Source organism: Lampetra fluviatilis, chromosome 16, assembly GCF_964198595.1.
Source record: "Lampetra fluviatilis chromosome 16, kcLamFluv1.1, whole genome shotgun sequence".
Lineage (NCBI taxonomy): Eukaryota > Metazoa > Chordata > Hyperoartia > Petromyzontiformes > Petromyzontidae > Lampetra > Lampetra fluviatilis.
Genome location: NC_136290.1, coordinates 12,576,462 through 12,595,469, shown reverse-complemented (window position 1 = coordinate 12,595,469; position 19,008 = coordinate 12,576,462).

The following is a 19,008-nucleotide window of genomic DNA, read 5'->3' as shown; positions in this document are numbered from 1 at the left end:
ATCACCTGACAGCGAGCCTGATACATCGCACGAGGTTCTCAAAGTGCGCCGAGCCTGACACGCGCACACACCACACGCAAGCACACACACGAACGCATCCAAACGCTCCTATCTGGATCAATCATCGGCTCTCTTTCCAACACGCGCCATTCACTCCGTGCAGCATCCTGAGATGCGGTTGTATTTCGGCGATAGAAATCCACATTGCACCATGAGCAAATCACCTGGGATGTGCCCTGTTAGATTTCAGAATCCGAGCAGGTGTCGAACCTGGATAGTGCTTGGATGGGTGACCTCTGCACATTAAATTGTTAAAGCTGCGGGGCTATGCAGAGGGCAGCAGATGGCAGTGCAGCACAATATATTGTTATACTGTACTTGCATGCTTCCTGTCTGTGCTCACCATCATCAACCAGCTTGGTGAGTATGGTTATATAACCCCCACGACCCACACAATACGTCGGAACGCTCCTCATCCAGCAGTGGATTGACCAATGGCTGTACAGATGCATGTGCACAGATCTGCATTGTGTTGTAGGTCCAACTCACTTCTCATCGCACATACCACACACCGCAATGAACTCGGGTTAGATCCAGTAGGCAATAACTGATAAACTGTGCTGACTTTACACTTTGTATTTAAAACTATTAAGTAAATAAGTGTACCGAGCTGGGTTGCACACTGGATGATTAAGGGTGTAGATTACAGCATTATGTAGTGTGCCAATGCCACGCTCAAATATTGACAAAAGGTCTGAATTTTTTTTGGGTGGGGGGGGGGCGATATTTCCATCACTCAAATTTGGGGGGGGGGGGGATTGATGAAGGTGGTGTGGTGTGGGTTATGGCTGGAGAAGAGATGGAGGATGTGGAGCTGAGTGGACTTGCCGAAGACTGGTACCAGCGGTATCAGGATCGGCCTCTGTGGAGGAGGCTCATGAAGGACGCTACTGGGCAGTTGAAGGCAGAGGAGCGACGCTCACAACAACGAGTGGAGCGCCGGGTAGCTAAAATTAAGCAAGTTGGTACAGTAGGGGGTACATCTGATGCATCTACCGGTCATCTCAGTCAGCCAGCCCATGGCACCTGGGTCTGTCCCGAGACCTCTTGTCAGCAAGCCTTCGACACTTCACGTGGCCTCAAAGTGCATCTGGCCTGGCACAGGCGCCGTGGTGATGTCGCGTGACTCTGTGGCGAATGGCGGGGTGTCGGTATTGTTTGTGGCTGTGAAGTCAAGATGTGGAGTTCAAAAACGAGCAATGGAGAGATGCTCCTCTTCATCAGCAGCCCTGATCAAGTGGTGTACATTCCACATTTCCATGGCAGGGGCTGAGGTATGGTGGCAATCTGTTCCATCGGATAAATTAAATCACCCTGAATGCACCCGACCTCTGGGTCTCGGAAGCTAAGCGGGGTCCAGCCTAGGTTAGTACTTGGATAGGAAACTGCCAGGGATTACCAGGTGTTTTCAGCTTTAGATGTGAGTTGGACGTGAAGACCACCGCTGACTTCCCAATAATCAGTACCGGATGAGTGCGATTTGAACTCGCAACCTTTCGAGCGCACTAAGCACAGCGTCTCGCCGCCGCTATTGTTGCGTTACTAATCCTCCCAAGTCAAAGCATGCTCACCTGTGCCCACCTGTGCACGTGTTGTGGGCAGGTGGAAGCGTTGATTGACATATCCTGTCGACGCAATGGCATCAACAACCGTTTCGTGGATCCGAGTACACACGGTTGTCTAGAAATTGCGGGATTCTCTCACTCATCGCTGTTCGAGTCGCACCACAGGAAGGGAAATTGCTCGGTTCACTGATGATGAGGATTGTGGGTTTTTAAAAAAAGCTTTAATGAGACGTAAAGCAGTGGTTGTCCCACCTGATGACGATTGCTTGTTTTGCGATCGAAACGTCGTGATCTATTATTTTTCTACCTACGTGACTTTACCGAAAAGACCAAAGAGTATGGATTCCTGCAGTCACGAAAGCTTCAAATCACGACAGTATCGAACTGTAGGCTGACCCAGGGGTCTTTTGACAGCCAAAATCTGGAAGTTTGGGTAGTCTGATTTTTTTCTAATTATAATTGTTAGGTCGATCATACGTATGAATATGTCTAGCCCTTGTAAAACAGCATTAGGTTTTGTGTCACTCAGTCATGATCGCCAATATGTTTGATAATTATTTATTTGGTCAAATTGCGTTCGCCGGCCGCAGCTTAATACTGCACCTTGTATTTTGGAGTCTTGAGATCGTGATGCCCCGGTAAAGATGGAACGTTTGATCTTGATTTGAAGCTTTCGTGACTGCAGTAATCCATTACTCTTTGGTTCTTTCGGTCAAGTCACGTAGGTAGAAAGAACCAAAGAGGATGTAACGTTTGGCCAACGTTGACCGAACGATTCCAACCAAATTCCAACGTTGGCGATGTTTACCGTGGCTTTCCCTGCGCAAAGCAAGCGTCGTCAAAGGGAGTCGCGGTGGCAAAGACGCTTGCGGTGAAAGGACTCAGCGTCGTGTGCGAGCCGCCACCGCCAAGTTTCGGGAGGGCCCCGCGTGGCCTCGCTGGGCGTGATGGGGAAGGCGAAGTCGCTCGCCCGGGTTAGGTTGAAGGTGGAGTGGGGGTGGCGACTCCCAACTCCATTGCCGAGCCTCCAACGCGGCCACGCCTTGCGGCCACCCCCATCCGTCCCACCGCTCCGCTGTATCCACAGCTACCCCCACACCTTCCTCTCCACGAGGGCGCGTCTGGGACGAAGGAGAGACCCAGCCCCCCCGTCTATACCCGGAGAGGTCCCCCCACACACACAACTATACAGAGCGAGATAGAGACACGCACACACATCCATACAGCTATACAGAGCGAGAGAGAGAGACACGCACACACATCCATACAGCTATACAGAGCGAGATAGAGAGACACGCACACACATCCATACAGCTATACAGAGCGAGATAGAGAGACACGCACACACATCCATACAACTATACAGAGCGAGAGAGAGAGACACGCGCAGACGCTATACAAAGCGAAAGAGAGAGAGAGACGCACAGACACAACTATACAAAGCGAAAGAGAGACACACGCACAGACACACATCCACACAAATTATAGAGAGAGAGAGACACGCACATACACAACTATACAGAGCTAGAGAGAGAGACGCACAGACACAACTATACAAAGCGAAAGAGACAGACACGCACAGACACACCTATACAGAGGGAGAGAGAGACGCGTCAACCCCCAAAGTCGGACGAAATCGCGCACAGGTCCGGGGTTGCCACCAGCTCTTCTCGCACAGGTGAGCGCGGTGAGAGCCGCAGTGACTTGCCGGGGTTTGACGTCGAACACCTGGCCGGCCGTCTTCGTCTCCCCAGGACCTTCGCCTAAAGCGCAATAATGATCGTAGAGACCCCACGTGGAAGGTGAAGCTGGGGTTTGTCGCTTGAGCGCTCGCAATGTGACAGCCATAGGAAGGCGGTGACTGCATTGTCTGCTGATTTAGTTGTTGTTTCAGTTCGTGTGTGCTGTGTGTAGGTGTGCTCGCTCAGCACTTGCCCCAATAGTCTTGTCATGGATATACGGGTTGTCTTTGTATGTCGCGAAGCGTGTGTTTGTGTGTATGTACGTACGTATGCATGTCTTTGTTCTGTGTCTGTATCTATGTGGAAATGATGTCTATGTCGGCGCACCTCAAAGTGTGCACCTAGCCTGGCACTATAGCCGTGGTGACCGCACTTCGTGACGCACACTGTTGTTGTTGTTGCTGTTGTTGTTGTTCTCGTGAGTCCGAGCTGACTGTGTCTGAGTGTTGCATGGGGAGCGGTGGCGCAGCGGTTAGCGCGCGGCGCTACAAACCCGGCGACCCGAGTTCAATTCCCGCTCACGGCCAACACCAATGACGATTGTCTGAACCGGTCCTGGGTTTCCTCCCCTAGGTCGACTCAGTCTCAAATGAGTACCTGGTGCGGTGTGTAAACATCACCGCTGGGGAGACAAAGGCGGGCGTGGTGGTCCTGGCCATCCACCCCTTCCGTATGCCGTGTCGGCCTTCATTAGGTGCTCGCGAACAACACTTGCCCCAAGTCTGTTAAGGCTACACGGGGGGCCTTTGTCTTTGCCGTGTCATGTCGAGTGTTGAGTGTTGCTGTAGCGAAGACCTCCATCCGAGTTGAGGGCGATTTTAGTTTAGAGAGATCAACGTTGGCTTCTTGAAAGTTGAAATCGGTAGCCGGCGACTTTGCCCGAATGCGACAACTTTCGGTTTCAATTCTTTCAGGTTTTGTAACAATCTAACCCCCCGCCTCCACCTCGATTCACCCTGGGATAAGCCTCCCCGAGTCCTCAAGACTCTCGTTCGGGAGGGCACCTTCGATTCGCACTGCCGGCTTCCTTACGGTGCGAAAGAAGTTCAACATACGTGCACGTGTGGCCAATTCTATGAACGTTGAGTTTCGCTTCCAGCTGTGGGCAGTGGGAGAACAACCCTGCCACGTGTAACTCTTATCGCTCTGCACATATCGATTCATGGATCCGTTGCGTTGTCATTTGCTGGTCACCTTGCAGCTGTTAAGCCGACAATCACCTGGTTACTCCCAGGCAGTCTCCCTCATCCAAGTACTAACCAGGCTCAACCCTGCCACAGCTTCGGAGATTCGACGAGATCGGACGCGCTCAGGAAGTTTTACTCGTTACACCCCTTTTGTAGAAGCCACCTCATTAAATCACCGCTACATGTACATTGCTCGGCACGGGTTTCTTGATCAGTGGCACGTGCGAGCACATCCAATTGAAGAAGTGACTCAAGGAAGACGCGTGCCAAAGGACAGCAAAAAAAGAAATGGCTCTTATCGAGTGGCAACATCATTCACTGGCCGTGTCCGTCTCGGGCTGTCACGCGAGCCAGGAGTTTCCTGTAAGACGAGACGCGTGTTGTGAGCTTCGATTAATGCATTGATTTGCTCCGTCCGCCTGTCCGTCTGTAACGGGAGGGTGGGTCACGATAACTCTCGCAAACGATGATCCAACATTACGGAAAACCTTACGCGTTCGGACCGCGTTGGGGGGACTTCACCGAGGAGTGGTGAAGCCACACGGCGCGTGATGTTGGAGCGTCATCTCAAGAACAAACGCGTGGTCGCGTCTAGTTTTCTCTGGGTCCTCCGGTTTCCCCCCCCCGCCTCTCCACGTTTAGAATCGACATCACGCGTTTAGGGTATTTGACTGCTGCTATACATATACAGTCACGTTGAACTTCAAGGGTTTTTGTAATGTGTCTTGAATCTATCGGATGCAGCCATTAACATTGCACTTGGAGAAGCCTAATTGTGATTCAGTCTAGCTTCCCGGTGGTGAGATGTTAACTACCTCGCCGAGTTTACAGGAAGTCATGGGTTCGATCCTGACCCTGACGCCTGTATATTTGGAGTTTGCGTTTCTCTCTCCCAGTGGTCACATGGATTTTTCTACGGGTCCTCCGGTTTTTTTCCCTCTACATTTAGAATCGACATCGCGCATTTAGAGTATTTGGCTGCTATGAATTTCCACGTCATGAGCCACTTATATTATTGTTTTTTCAGTAAAGTCACATAGATAGAAAATAAAATAAGAAAATAAAAATCTAATAAAATTAAAAATATTTTTTGTTACAATTTTTTTTTATAATTTTTATTTTCTATCTACGTGACTTTACCGAAAGAACAAAGAATATGAATTCCTGCAGTCACTAAAGTTTTAAGGCAAAATTAGCCACTTAGTTGAGCTATTGTTTGTGGCCAGGTGGCTTTTGAAAGAGAGCTATACAGTATAACTTAGTGGGCCTTACCTGGTATAGTAAAATAAAACGTTTAGTATAGTGTTATATAATTCGTTAGAGAACCCGTGCATATGCATGGTTTTTCTTCCTTGTCTTGCACGCAGTCACTGGGTTATGCCCTCGCAATTACCATCCACGTGTTATGCGCTTAGGCGTGGCGGCACAGCCCAGATTTAATCCTTCCGCTCAGATATGGAGTTGGTGGATCACGCACGGACGGGAATAATTAAATACCACCCCGAGCGCCAAATGAGGGTATGGGTCCATTATTTGATTTTGCGAATGTACCTCCGTCGCCAAAAGGCTCCTGAGACTCAGGCTTCGTTAGGAAACAATGTTTCAACGTTGAGCCAAGATTATATGTTAGATCACGCACATCCACACCCATAGGCATGATTACTGTGATTTGCTAAATAGCACGCGATGCAGGGCTTAGTTTCTCATGGAATATTTTCTGGGTCGCTGGCAGACTGCGGGAGGCACGTGGCTAGTAGCCAAAGCCGTAGCGAGAGGGTTACTGGATGTGGCGTGCCGGTTGCGGAAATATTTTCCAGTTCGCCGACTCGGACAGATCCGGATGATATTAACCCCCCGTAGTATAAAATGAGTGTTAAGGAAGTGGATGTAATGGGCACCTTTTTGGTACAATTTCTCGCCAATGGGAAGTGTCAAATCCCAACTATGAGTCTTCGCCCTCTCTGCTCTGAAGAAGGTGCGTTGTCTGAAACGTCAGCCTAATTTTTCTGCAATAAGGCGGCATTCGTCATTTGTGCTTGAGAACCCAAAATAATATCAACAACTATGGTCAATCGAACGCTGAAGCCCTGCCCCAATCCATCACCATCTCTCACAGTCCTGTAATGTACCAATCCATCTTCGTGCACGCCAGCTGACCTCATACTCTGTGACATTGTTTCACAACCTCTGTGGTCTACTGACAAGGCTGTGGGAAGTGGTCCGCAGAACTCTTGCAGATAACTTAGATATTTTTTGTTCATCACAACACACCATTGTGTAGCATTTGTACAACTAGCAACATTAATTGAAGTCAATAAAAAGCAAATCAATAGTCTGATTGGCTTTTTATGTAACTTTTTTTACGTCGCTTTTAGAGTACAGTACAGTAGTTTTAATTTTTTATAAACATGCTGTCGGTGATTCGTGGTCCACCAATTTGATCGTTGACAGTCGTCCGCAGGTCCAGATATGTTGGTAACCACTCAGAGTCTACGAGTGGAGACTCCCTCATTTGGCTGCCACTCCGTGATTAGTCTCAACCCTCGTCTCCGACCACCCCTTCCTGCAACCGCGTGCCGCCCAAGCCGGCTTTACTGTTGTTAAACAATCAATGCGATGCATATAACTTCTCGACGGCACATCTTCAGAGCAGAGCAGGGAGAGAGTGCGCGATGCAGGGAAAAGAGAGATTGATTGAGTTGTTAGGTGGAGATCGCTCCCTTTGCACTGCGGGGCAATACATAATTTAGAGTTGACAAGATCACACATTGGATTTGATGTACTACTGTACCCTGGCACAAGGGTTAAGATGGGGAGATGGGGGTTTGGTAAACACTGCAGAGAAATTAATTTAAAATCAACATAAATTAATAGCAGCATTACAATTTTAAAGAATGACACTCGGAACGTGTTACTATTAAATACACTAAACCATAGGTAACATCACGATATCAATCACCCACAAATCGATAATTAAACTCTACAGGAATAGTAATTCACAGGGCTTGCTCAATCTACTGCTGGATGAAGGTCTCCCCACGCTGTCTGATGCGAGGGTTATCTGACCATCCCAAAGTGGTTGTGAAACGGCGGGATCCAGGACGGGTTCGGATTTCATTCGCCAGGCCGACGAATTATCAAACCGAAGTGGTTGTTTGCACGTTCACCACAGGTACGTGTGGTTAGTGCAGACAGGATTCCTTGAAAACGGATTCTGTTTGGTGTTTTAAACATCTTGATACAGTAAATCTAGCTGTGACGGTCCCACCTGATGACGGAGACTTGTGTTGCCTCCGAAACGTCGTGATTTATAATTGTATTTCTATTATTATTTATATTATTTTTATTAATTATTTTTACCTACGTGACTTTACCGAAAAAAACTAAGAGTATGAGTATCTTAGCACACCTGTTTTATGCCCTGAAAGGGTCAAACCTATTGTTATATTTTGATGTTGATAAGAGAGATCCCATTCCGTCCCAATGCAGTAGGCTTCTCACGAAAGAGTGCGTAGTTAGAAATATTGAGTTAGGAATATTTCATTTTATTTCTAACTACGTGACTTTACCGAAAGAACCAAAGAGTATGGATTCCTGCAGTCACGAACGCTTCAAATCAAGATTGAAAGAGTGCTCTTTAGACTCGGCGAAAGGGCAATTTCGTATCGCCACCATAGACCACGAACACAAGAGCACAGCGGGTGGTAATTTGTGTTAATCCACTGCTGGATGAGGAGCCCCCCACCCCCCCCCACACAGTGCGACTCATGGAGGTGACCTGGTCGAGAAACTTCACCACGCTGGGCAGTGCGAGGTGGCATAGACGCTGGAGCGCAGTACGCTACAACATTGGATTTTGTTGCACCGCCTCTTGCTGACTTGGCAAGTCGTTGCAACGCGCTCTCATTGTTTGTGTTTGTTGTTGTTGTTCTAGACTTGAAGCTTTCGTGACTGCAAGGATTCAAACTCTTAGGTTTTTTCGGTAAAGTCACGTAGGTAAAATATAAAATAAATAACAAAGAATAGAAATAATAATAGAAATAAAATTATAAATCACGTGATTTTTATTATTTTATTTATATTATTATTTTTGTTATTTATTATATTTTTTTCCTACGTAACTTTACCGAAAAAACCTACGAGTATGTTGTTGTTGTTCAAGCGCCACGTTTGACCACGGTTATTGCCGCCTGCTGTGCCGTGTCGGCTGCGCGTCTTGGCAAAAGAAGCACCACACCTCGCCATCATATCGTACACACAGCGTACTCACGCAGAGCCCTTGGGGCACGGCTGCGACATACTTTGCAAGTTTACAAGGCGCAAGGCAGCGGGCAGAGCAGTGATCGTTATACAGGACTGATAAGTTGCAAGATATGTTGTTACACTGCCTGGGTTACATCATGCAACGGAACTATTTTCAGAAAACCCATCTCGCATATTCAATTAAGTACGCGATTATTCCTAGCAAGGACTAAATGCGGGTGTTGTAAAGTTGTCTCGTTGTTCTGGCGTCTTAAGATAACGCGGCGGAGACGACTTTGATTCGGTTTGAGTCGCCGGCCTGCGAAGCAAGGCTGAGTGCAGCGCGCACGTGGTGCGGTGACGTCACGAGGCACGCAGGGCATCACGGGAGGGCCCCATGCCTTGGCCACACTCGTGCTTTCTAGGAATCGCATCTCGGTTTATTTTTTTTATGTTTTGGTTGTTTGTAGCCTGCACGCACATCTCTGCCCGATGAGTTTCCCATCAACTGGATAAAATGTCAGAATTTGCCTTGAGTGTGCTCTAGGTCCGTGTTAATAGCGAATGTGAACGGCTTGGGTTCAATGTTTAAATTCATAAACACCTACAAGAGGTTTTACCATTTGTACACTTTCTTCATATGCTTTTGTGGCGTTTGTAAATGAAATGCGTAAATGTCTTGATAAGATAAAGTCACAGGCGTACAGACGGACAGACAAGTAAATGCATAGATGCATGTACATACAAAGGCGCATGTAAATGTCATTTCTTGATTCCTCCACCACCCATGTTGAGGAATCTGCCTACCAGACATTACCATCTCACCCCCAGTGCTTCCAGCCATTCGCACTGGAGGTTAGCGAGTCACTTCCCTTTCCGATTCTTACTTGGCACGGCTGCACTTTGGAATTCCCTCCCCCGTTGTCTCCCGTTTCTCACAAGCTGTCTCCGTTCAAGAAACATTCACTCTTATATATTTATGCCTTCAGCAGTGCCGCTCGTTGCTGGCCAATTCTAATGTTGGGCCTGCGTTGCGGGCTCAGCAACTGTGATTTACACATCAGTAAAAAAAGTAACACCGCTGGCTGGCTAACGACGACGAAGATGATGATGAGTGGCCGGAAGTGTAAATGTCACGTTCATGGTGAGGAAGTCTCTTTCAGAGGTGAGCCCAATGTGGCTTCGGTATCACTTCCTGAATGTTCCCCTGCCAGTAGCTGGAAGTCACACTCCACGCAGCACGTTATACGCGTGGGTATGGGTAACATTGCATCCTGGAGGCGCGGGGAGATATGCTGGGATAGTTTCTCCGTTATTAACCTGCACATGTGCAAGTTTGGGCTGAGCGTTTGGCGACATTGTGTGGAGGTACATAAGTGGGTAACCGATGTATCTGCACTGCATTGTGAGTGCAATTTTGAGGGTGTATTCGTGTTGTTAGCATGGTTCAGTGTTTTTGTAAATCTCTTCCCAACTGTGAAACGTTCCTTAGAAATGGGCCAAACATCCAAATGTAAGAACTTTACTTGGGTCTCCTGAGACTCAATAACACGAGTAACGCTTTTTCCCGAAGTCAACGGCAGCGGTTCTGCAGAGACGGCCAGGGCCCTGGAGAGGGAATGTGGAATTTCCACCACTGGCTCTGGGCGGCCAGTGGAGATGAGCACTGCTCGTTGTTCGCTGAAGCAGCGACAGAGCGTCGTGTTTGTCTCCATGGTCAATGGGCCCCCGGCTTCTGCATTGTGACCTGCGACCCCTGAGTGCTGCCCTGGCTGTCCTGGCTGTCCTTGCGGCTCGTCGTCGTTGTTGTGGTTGTTGTGGTTGTTGTTGTGGTTGTTGATATTGTGTTTGGTTGTGGTTGTTATTGTGGTTGTTGTTGCTGTGGTGGTGGTTGTGGTTTTTGTTGTGGTGGTCGTTGTTGTGGTTCTTATTGTAGTTGTTGTGGTTGTTGTTCTGTTTCTTACTGTGGTTGTTGTTATTGTGGTTGTTTTAGTGGTGGTTGTTGTAGTTGTTATTGTGGTTATTGTGTTGGTTGTATATATTTATATTGAACTTATTTCGCACCGTACGTCGCTAATCAGAGTTGCGGGGATTGTGTCGTCCACCTCCCTCCACCCGACCCGGCCAATTGGTCAGCATTTGTCAAGTGCAGAGAACATGCCAAGTTGTTACTCCTGTACTTCCGCACCGCGGTGTGTTCGAGAGAAACCCCGCACGATTTATAATTGTCCGTGTCGGGTGGAGGTAAGGTGTACGACACATTTACGAGATCTAACACCCCCCCCCCAATCATGAATCATATCGGTCGCGAAGTCCAACCTACGTGTTCAGTGGATGGATACCCTTTCAAGTTGCTATTCACCAAACCGTTCGCCAGAAGGAGACATAGTACATGCCTCGTCTCGGCAGGGGGCAGTCTCTCACTTGGACAGAGGCACATCCGTGCCCATCACCTTCTGCTGCCTTCTACCCTGCGATTGGATGTTTTAGTGAAGTCTCTGTGGCTGTGTGGGTGGGTGTATGGATGATGGATCATTAATATTACCACCGTGGTACAATTACTCAATCCGATGTGGATTTATTATAGCGAGGTCTAAATGCCACCGCATCTCCGGATGCCGTGCAGACACCATGAGCGTGTTTATTTGAAGATGGAGACAGCCAGTCATACGTAGATGGAAACAAGGGAATGTATTAAGCCTGTACTTGAACAGCGATAGTGAGTCATCGGCACTCAGGGAAGAGTGTTCCAGGCTGTGGAGGCATGAAGAGTGCGTGGAGGGGAGTAGAGTGAGATGAGAGGGGAGAGGTAGGAGAGTGCGTGGAGGGGAGTAGAGTGAGATGAGAGGGGAGAGGCAGGAGAGTGCGTGGAGGGGAGTAGAGTGAGATGAGAGGGGAGAGGTAGGAGAGCGCGTGGAGGGGAGTAGAGTGAGATGAGAGGGGAGAGGCAGGAGAGTGCGTGGAGGGGAGTAGAGTGAGATGAGAGGGGAGAGGTAGGAGAGCGCGTGGAGGGGAGTAGAGTGAGATGAGAGGGGAGTGGCAGGAGAGTGCGTGGAGGGGAGTAGAGTGAGATGAGAGGGGAGAGGTAGGAGAGCGCGTGGAGCAGAGTGGAGCGAGATGTGAGGGGAGAGATAGGAGAGTGCGTGGAGGGGAGTGGAGTGAGATGAGAAGGAGAGATAGGCAGGGGAAAGGCCATGGTGCATCTTGAAAAGGGTGAGTGAGATCTTGAAATTGATCTGGGACTGGACTTGGACCGAGTGAAGGCATTGGAGTATCCTGGTGACTTGGTCTCATTTACTGATGTTGTAATCAGAGAGATCTAATGTGGGCTCTTTGGCAATCGATCTTTCACGTGGGTTAGTCCGATATAACTGATCCACGCATAATGTGTTTTGGATGCCATTGTGCCTTTTGGATCTGTTAATTCCAATTAACAGGTGTACATGTTTCTATACTGATGATGGCCAGTCAACTGACATATCCAGTGTTTATGTGGCTGTCAGAGAAATAATTTGTGAAAAATACGTTTTCTGAAATTAACAGGCCTTTTTGGGATTGGACACTTAACCAGGTTTCACTCACGACGGCTCAAGCGCCGTGAACTCATTGTCCCAGCCAGGGATTAATTTCTCAATAAATATTTTGCTGGGCCCCCTAACCTCCAACCCCCTGGAGCTTGCCTCCTCCCCGTCAACAGTGGCGGGGCGAGGTTAGGGTTAGAGAAATATTTTCCATAGCTCAGCCCCGGACAGCTCCGCCAGAAATTAATAGACGTATTTTTTTAATGATTCAAACTCTGGCAGGAGCATTTTGTACAACTTACACCTTGACAGATGTCTCCATTCGGAAGAACAATTTCAGTTATTCTCGATGAGATGAAATGAAAGTGGATTCAGGTCACTTCATCAGAAGGGGAGAGGCGACTAGCATTTGTGTTTGACAATATTGCTGACATCGAAAAGAGACACTCTCTTGAAATTATTTACATGGTCTCAAAGGAGAGATTGGTATTAACAAAAACTTTATGGCTTCAAACCAATATCCACTGCGATATGACAACTGTCAGCTTTGTCAAAATCTAACCTTAAGTAACGCAAATTAAGAATTAACTTTTGTCCAGAGTCAGACTTAATGACCCAAACATAGTGGAGAACAACACGCGGTCATTGCCATTCCTCCGAGCCACCGGCCATCCCAAACCTGCGCTTAAAGACAATTTAAATCTATAATCTAACGGAGGCACAGGGGAACCGTTTTTAATTTAGGAGGTGTAAGTAGCCATGGGGGCTCACGTCCAGTTGCCGAGGAGACCCATAAAAGAAATTAAATTAGGGGGCACGGCATATGGCCTGCATATGGCGGCGCCTGTAATCCAGCACTGCGGAGTAGTGGGTCGGTGGACCGCACAAACTCCCTTCCCGTGGCCGTGGCTGTCACAGTGTCTCATTCCGGCTTGGAAGGAGAAGACAGTGCAGCAAAACAAGTGGACTCCACCCGTTCCATCTTCATGGGATCGAGTGTTGCCCTCTCGCATGCGTCGCTTTTTCTCCTGGGATGCTCCTGTTTCTTCCCACGTGTAAACACTCACGATTAATTGGCCGATGATATCTGAATATGTAGAGGACTGCAGAGCTTGGGCAATTGCTCACTCGCCGCGTGGCTGCTGCTGCCTTCCCGATCTTCTGTGTATGTATGTTGAACTTCTTTCACGCCATATGTAGCCAAGCGTGCTAATCTGTGGTACGTCCTCCTGATGCCTCTGAGTCGTCCTCCCTCTGTCTCTCTGCACGAGAGCGAGCGGATACTGGGCGGTAGCGGCGGCGGCGCGTTCCAATTTGGCATCATTATCGTTATCTGATTTTTTTGCATTCTACACAATATCTCCCAGCGCGTGGAGCAAAATCATCGTCGGGGACTGCAACGGCACCGGCACCGGGACCCCACAGCGCCGCGGGCACAACCCGACGAAACGCATGCGGGGGGGGGGGGTTTCAGTTGTGCTGGTCGGCGAGCGGAGCGGGGGGGGCGGGGGGGGGGGCGAGGGGGGACGGGGGGGACGGGGTGGGCGGGGGATGTTAATTGGGCGGTCACGAGGCGGTGGAATGTGCGCGGTAACGGGCGTTTGGCAAATAGCACGATAAATCAAAGGGGTAAACCGGTCTTCAGAGACGCACCACAGCGTTTTGCCCTCCGGGGTTCAATCTACAACGTCACGTAAAGCAACGCGCACGTGCACAATGCACACAACAGCCTGTGCCGAGACACAAATAACCATACGCGCGCGTGCAGACTTCCGTACAGGCACGAAGGCAAATATTTTCCCAATTAGTCCGCAACAGATTGTCAGCATTTATAAAGAACCCCCAGTTTAGACTCGTAGACTGTGAGAGGCAAGCGCCCGTTATGCGAGCGCATGTTGAAAGGCCAGCGTGGCAACAGGAATTGGTGGTTGTGGCAAGGCCCACTCACGCCTGCGCCACCTTAGTCTCCAGGATATGCTCAAACAGACATTAAAAAAAAACTTAAACAGGAGAAATCTTTGTCGTGACGTAATAAGTGGGGTGCCACGGTGGCGAGATGTTAACTACCTCGCTTGGTATACAGGAGGTCATGGGTCCGATCACGACTCTGACGCCTGTAGATTTGGAGTTTGCGTGTCTCTCTCCCCGTGTTCGGGTGGATTTTTCTCCGGGTCCTCTGCTTTTTCCCTCTACATTTAGAATCAACCTGCGTTTCGAGTATTTAGCTGCTATTTCTACATGATAAGCCACTTGGTTGAGTTATCATTTGTGGCCAGGTCGCTTCTGAAAAGGATCCTCTATAGCTCTGCGGGCCTTAGCTGGTAAAATAAAAAGTAGTTTCGTTTTTGAATTTTCTTTTCAAGATACATTTTTTGTCTCCGAAAATAACGCCGCGCCGTTCGATTTGCCTTCGCTGAAATCACCCTCAACGTGCTCGATCTCGTCGGATCTCCAAAGCTAAGCAGGTTTTGATCCTGGCTAATACATGGATGGGTGATCGCCTGGGTTTGCATAGGCGCTGGATGTTATGAGGGCTGTGCAAGGCATGGCCAGGAGATCTCGGCGTCGAGTGTCAACCCTTCCCCTCTTATGGAACGCGTTGTGGGTTTTCTCCAGGCACTCCAGATTCCTCCCACGGGAAGCTAAACCGCTCATTAAAGGTCCCGATCTTTCTGCTCAAACAGCCAAATGTAGCAGGACCTTCCTGAAAAAAGGGGTCTATGAAGAGCTCGGTGAGGCTTTACTGAGTAAAATAATTGTAATGGTTTGCACACTGACCTGCAATCCAGAGGTCGCCGTATTTATCTCCTGGCGTGGCATACCCCCCTCCACCCCACCCCCACCTCCACCTCCACCCCTGTCCACCGGGCAGTATAAATGGGTGCACCGCAGCCAGGTCCGGGTGTGGTGGGGTATAGTGTGGGTACTCCCATCTCTTGCAAGGCGTCTGAGCAGGGTGACCAGAGTGGAAGAGTAGACCTAGACACCCTCCACAGAGGCTCCCTGGAGCTCCCTCTTAGTGGAGGCCACTTCCGGCAGCAGCGGCACGAGCGAGCGATTGCTGGGCTGCGCCTTTACCGTTGCCAGTTATTACAGTTGTGATATCTTGCCCGGGGAGGGGTTAAAGGAGCGTGCGTCCAAGACGTGAGACGCTCATTCCCTCCCTCCGCCTCCTCCGCTCGCACGGCTCCTTCTCATCCGCGCTGGATCTCATCTCTTCTTCGCCTCAGCTGGGGAATAAGAAACACATTTGCGGAGATGTGTAATTCTCCATAACCGCATGGCGGTTAGGCGTTACATTATACGCGCCGCATATCGCTGTGTATGCACGTGCGTACGTGCGATGCGGTGGCTTAGACGGTATCAAACTGTGCTGCAGTCCCAACAACCTTGGCCTACTGCTTATCTACGGTGAACAACAACATGTGTTACCAGAACTCACGCTTCTGCGAGGTCGTCATCTTCTCCATCTGAGCGGTTGGCCAAGTACTGTGCTAAAGAAGTTCAACATACGTACGTTCATCATCATCAGCAGCAGCAGCGATGATCAATCCACTGCTGGATGAAGGCTTTCATAAGCCGACACCATCTCCCATGATCTTGCAAAAAAAACAAATTAAGATGGATTAGAGAACGTAAGCAGCTTAGAGACATCAACATTGACTGTCCAGAAATGTAAGCGAGGCTTGGGGGGAGGAGACGTCATCGCGAGCAGCGTTGAAGGCCTGTGATTAGAGACCAATGACAGAGTGGCAGCCAAAGGAGGGATGACACACGAGGGGAATTCCCCCGCGGAGGTGGAGGGATGCAACCGGCTCACGTGCAAGTGCTAGGTGGGGTTTTTTTTTTTTAGCATCGCAGAACCACGAGAGAAGACAACGGCTTGGGAGAGGAGCCTTAATCTGGCAGTGGATAGATCAAGCCGAGACCAATGTCGGTACCACTGTGGTGCAGTGAATCAAGGACAGGAGTAGGGGCCACGGTTCGTGGGAGTCCTGCACAGGACTCGTGCAGGGCGTTGATCGTTCCTGATGGCGACGACGACGACGACGAAGCGTCGCGTCGCGTGAGCCCAAAGCCGACGGGACCCCCCGATCAGCGGGGCCGCGTGCGAGCAGATGACAGAAACTCCGCGAGGATTTCCTGTCGGACGCTAATTGCCAGGAGTGTAATTAGTGAGAAGAGGGCACGGGGGGAGGGGGGGAGGGGGGGAGGGTTGGTGGGGGGAGACCGGCACGGCGAAGATTCCTCGAGCTTCGTTTTGAGCCACCGGCAGTCGGGCCCGGCCAGCTTAGAGGAGCGAAATTAGCCGGCATCAATTATTCAGCGGCACCTCTCCCGCGCGCCCAACTTCCAGGGTAATGACCAATAATAATTCTGCTGACAGTTCACTAAAATAAATTGGGTTGGAGGACGCTTTAACGATTCGCGAAAAGGTGTTGGTTTATTATGGGATGTATTTTATTTTCGCCGCTTTAGAGTTTAAGGCTCTTGGTGCTACGTGTGACCGCGTGGGCAACGCGTGTGCGCGGGCGTGTGTGTCGGTACGCGAGTCAGCCTTAAATGAGTGCCTGGTGCGGTGCGTGAAGATCAGCGTTGGGGAGACAAAGGTGACTAGGTGTGGTGCTGCCCCCCGTCACCTTATTGTGCGACATGCCGGCCTCTGTTAGCACTTGCCTGTAGGTATGCACGTTGACCTTCTTTCGCACCGTTCGTAACCAACCGTGCTAATCGGAGCTACCTAATGGCGAGTGGCGGCATGGTTGTGTTTGCGCTGCGCTACGAACCCGGCGACCTTGGTTCGATTTACAACCAGTGCAGGCTACGTGGTGGGACTCTTTATTATGCATTTATTTATTTATTAGTTATACGCCGTCGGACGTCACGACGAAAATCCGACCCCCTAAAATGAAACGCGCGGAAAAGGCTCGTCCGTGAAGGGGCCGCGCTTTTTGTCCGTGAGAGCGCCGTGCTGGGGAGGCCTCCAGCATGACGGACGCTCCGGAGAAGAAAAGAAAAAAAGCTCCTCCTTCCCGGGATGTAGTAAATGTAACAAACTGCGGGGTAGCGTGGAAGGGGGAGAAGAATAAAAATTGTGCAGCGAAATGTGGGGCAGCTTTATTCCGAGTAATGTTCGGGCAGCATACGCCTTAGCTGCCACGAGCGTGCAGAATTGCCCATTCGGGATGAAAAGCCATGTGATTTTTTTTTTTTCCCCCGGTTTCCACTCTTTAAAAAATAATGTTCACTTTTATGTGCGGAATATTTCACGCTTTTTGCACGCGCCGATATGTACCGCGGTAATATGCGATGGGAGGTGTGTGTTCAGGGGGGGTGGGCGGTGGTGGGCGGTGAAGGGGGTGGTGCAACGGTTTGGCACGCTCTGCCAATTGATTGGCACCGACGGATAATATCGGTGGCGGGAGTGATATCTGAAGCAGTCCTCGACTGCCCCCTTCACCAGCCCAACACGGACCGGCGTGGTGTGAAGTGTGGTCAGTGGAGTTGCGATGCCTTCAAACATGCAGTGTCGGGCGACTATATTGACTGTTAAGAACGTGATGGGATAATGGTCGATGGGAATGGCATCCAAAGGCTAGAACGAGCCTCAGAAGCCGCCGCTGCGGAGATGGAGCGAAGGAAACGAGCCATTGTGTAGGAGCTAAATGGATTACTGCATCGCAGGACTGCGAGCGATGAGGGTGACTTAGGGGAGCCTCATGCAGCAGTGGATCGACCATGGCCGACGATGACGAACGCTTATACGTCAAAAACGATCCGTGGCAGAACACGCGCGCACGCACGCTATTATGGCAGTGGTTGGTAATATCCGCGCGATCAATTTGCATGCGCGTGGTTATCAAAGGACGCTTGAGTTAAGCCTCACCTGAGCCAGTCGATGAGACACGAGCTTAACCCGCGACTGTTCTGGTTCAATATGTAGCCCTTTGCTAATTCCCAATTAAATGTGTGCCGCAAGCGATAAAAGCAGGAAGGCCACCCCCACCACACTCCCCCCCCCCCCCCACAACTCTCCACCCCCCACGCACACACACACAGGACTCACTGTGATGTATTTGGGGGGGGGGGGGTTGCCACCTCTTTCACGCTGGATTTAGCGCTTCCGCGATGGGCGAGTCGCCCACACTTGACCCCACCGTCACAAACGAGGCGCAAACCGTGTCGGCGTCGGCCCGTCGTCGACCAGGTTCCCCGTGACCTCGTCGTGGATCAGGGCCCCCGACGGTGTCCGCCCACGTACAACGGGCAAACGGAGCCGTGCTCGTCTCAGTCAACTGCCCTAAATGAGTTGTGGCGATTCCACATTCCTATGGCAGGGCCGCTGGCTAGCCACAGGATGAGCAGCGTCGACGCCTCGCGAAGCGGTGCTCATTTTTATTGACGCGGGAGGGATCATGGGCTGTGGTCGGGTCGCTGCTGGGCATGCTTAGACATCCATGGAAGTGGGGCCATGGATTGTGTTTGGTCTCCTCTGTGATGACAACACAAAACAAACACGGTGTGTTATTTGTTTGTATTTAATTAGAATCCTTGCGCGGTCGAAATTGTAATAATTTACCCCACCACATACATGCGTGGCGATGCACACTGCAACTTGTGTTTTATTCCTGGTGGCATGTCGCATCTGAACCAGTGCTAGGCTCCCACTCACTCACCAGCACTGACCAGC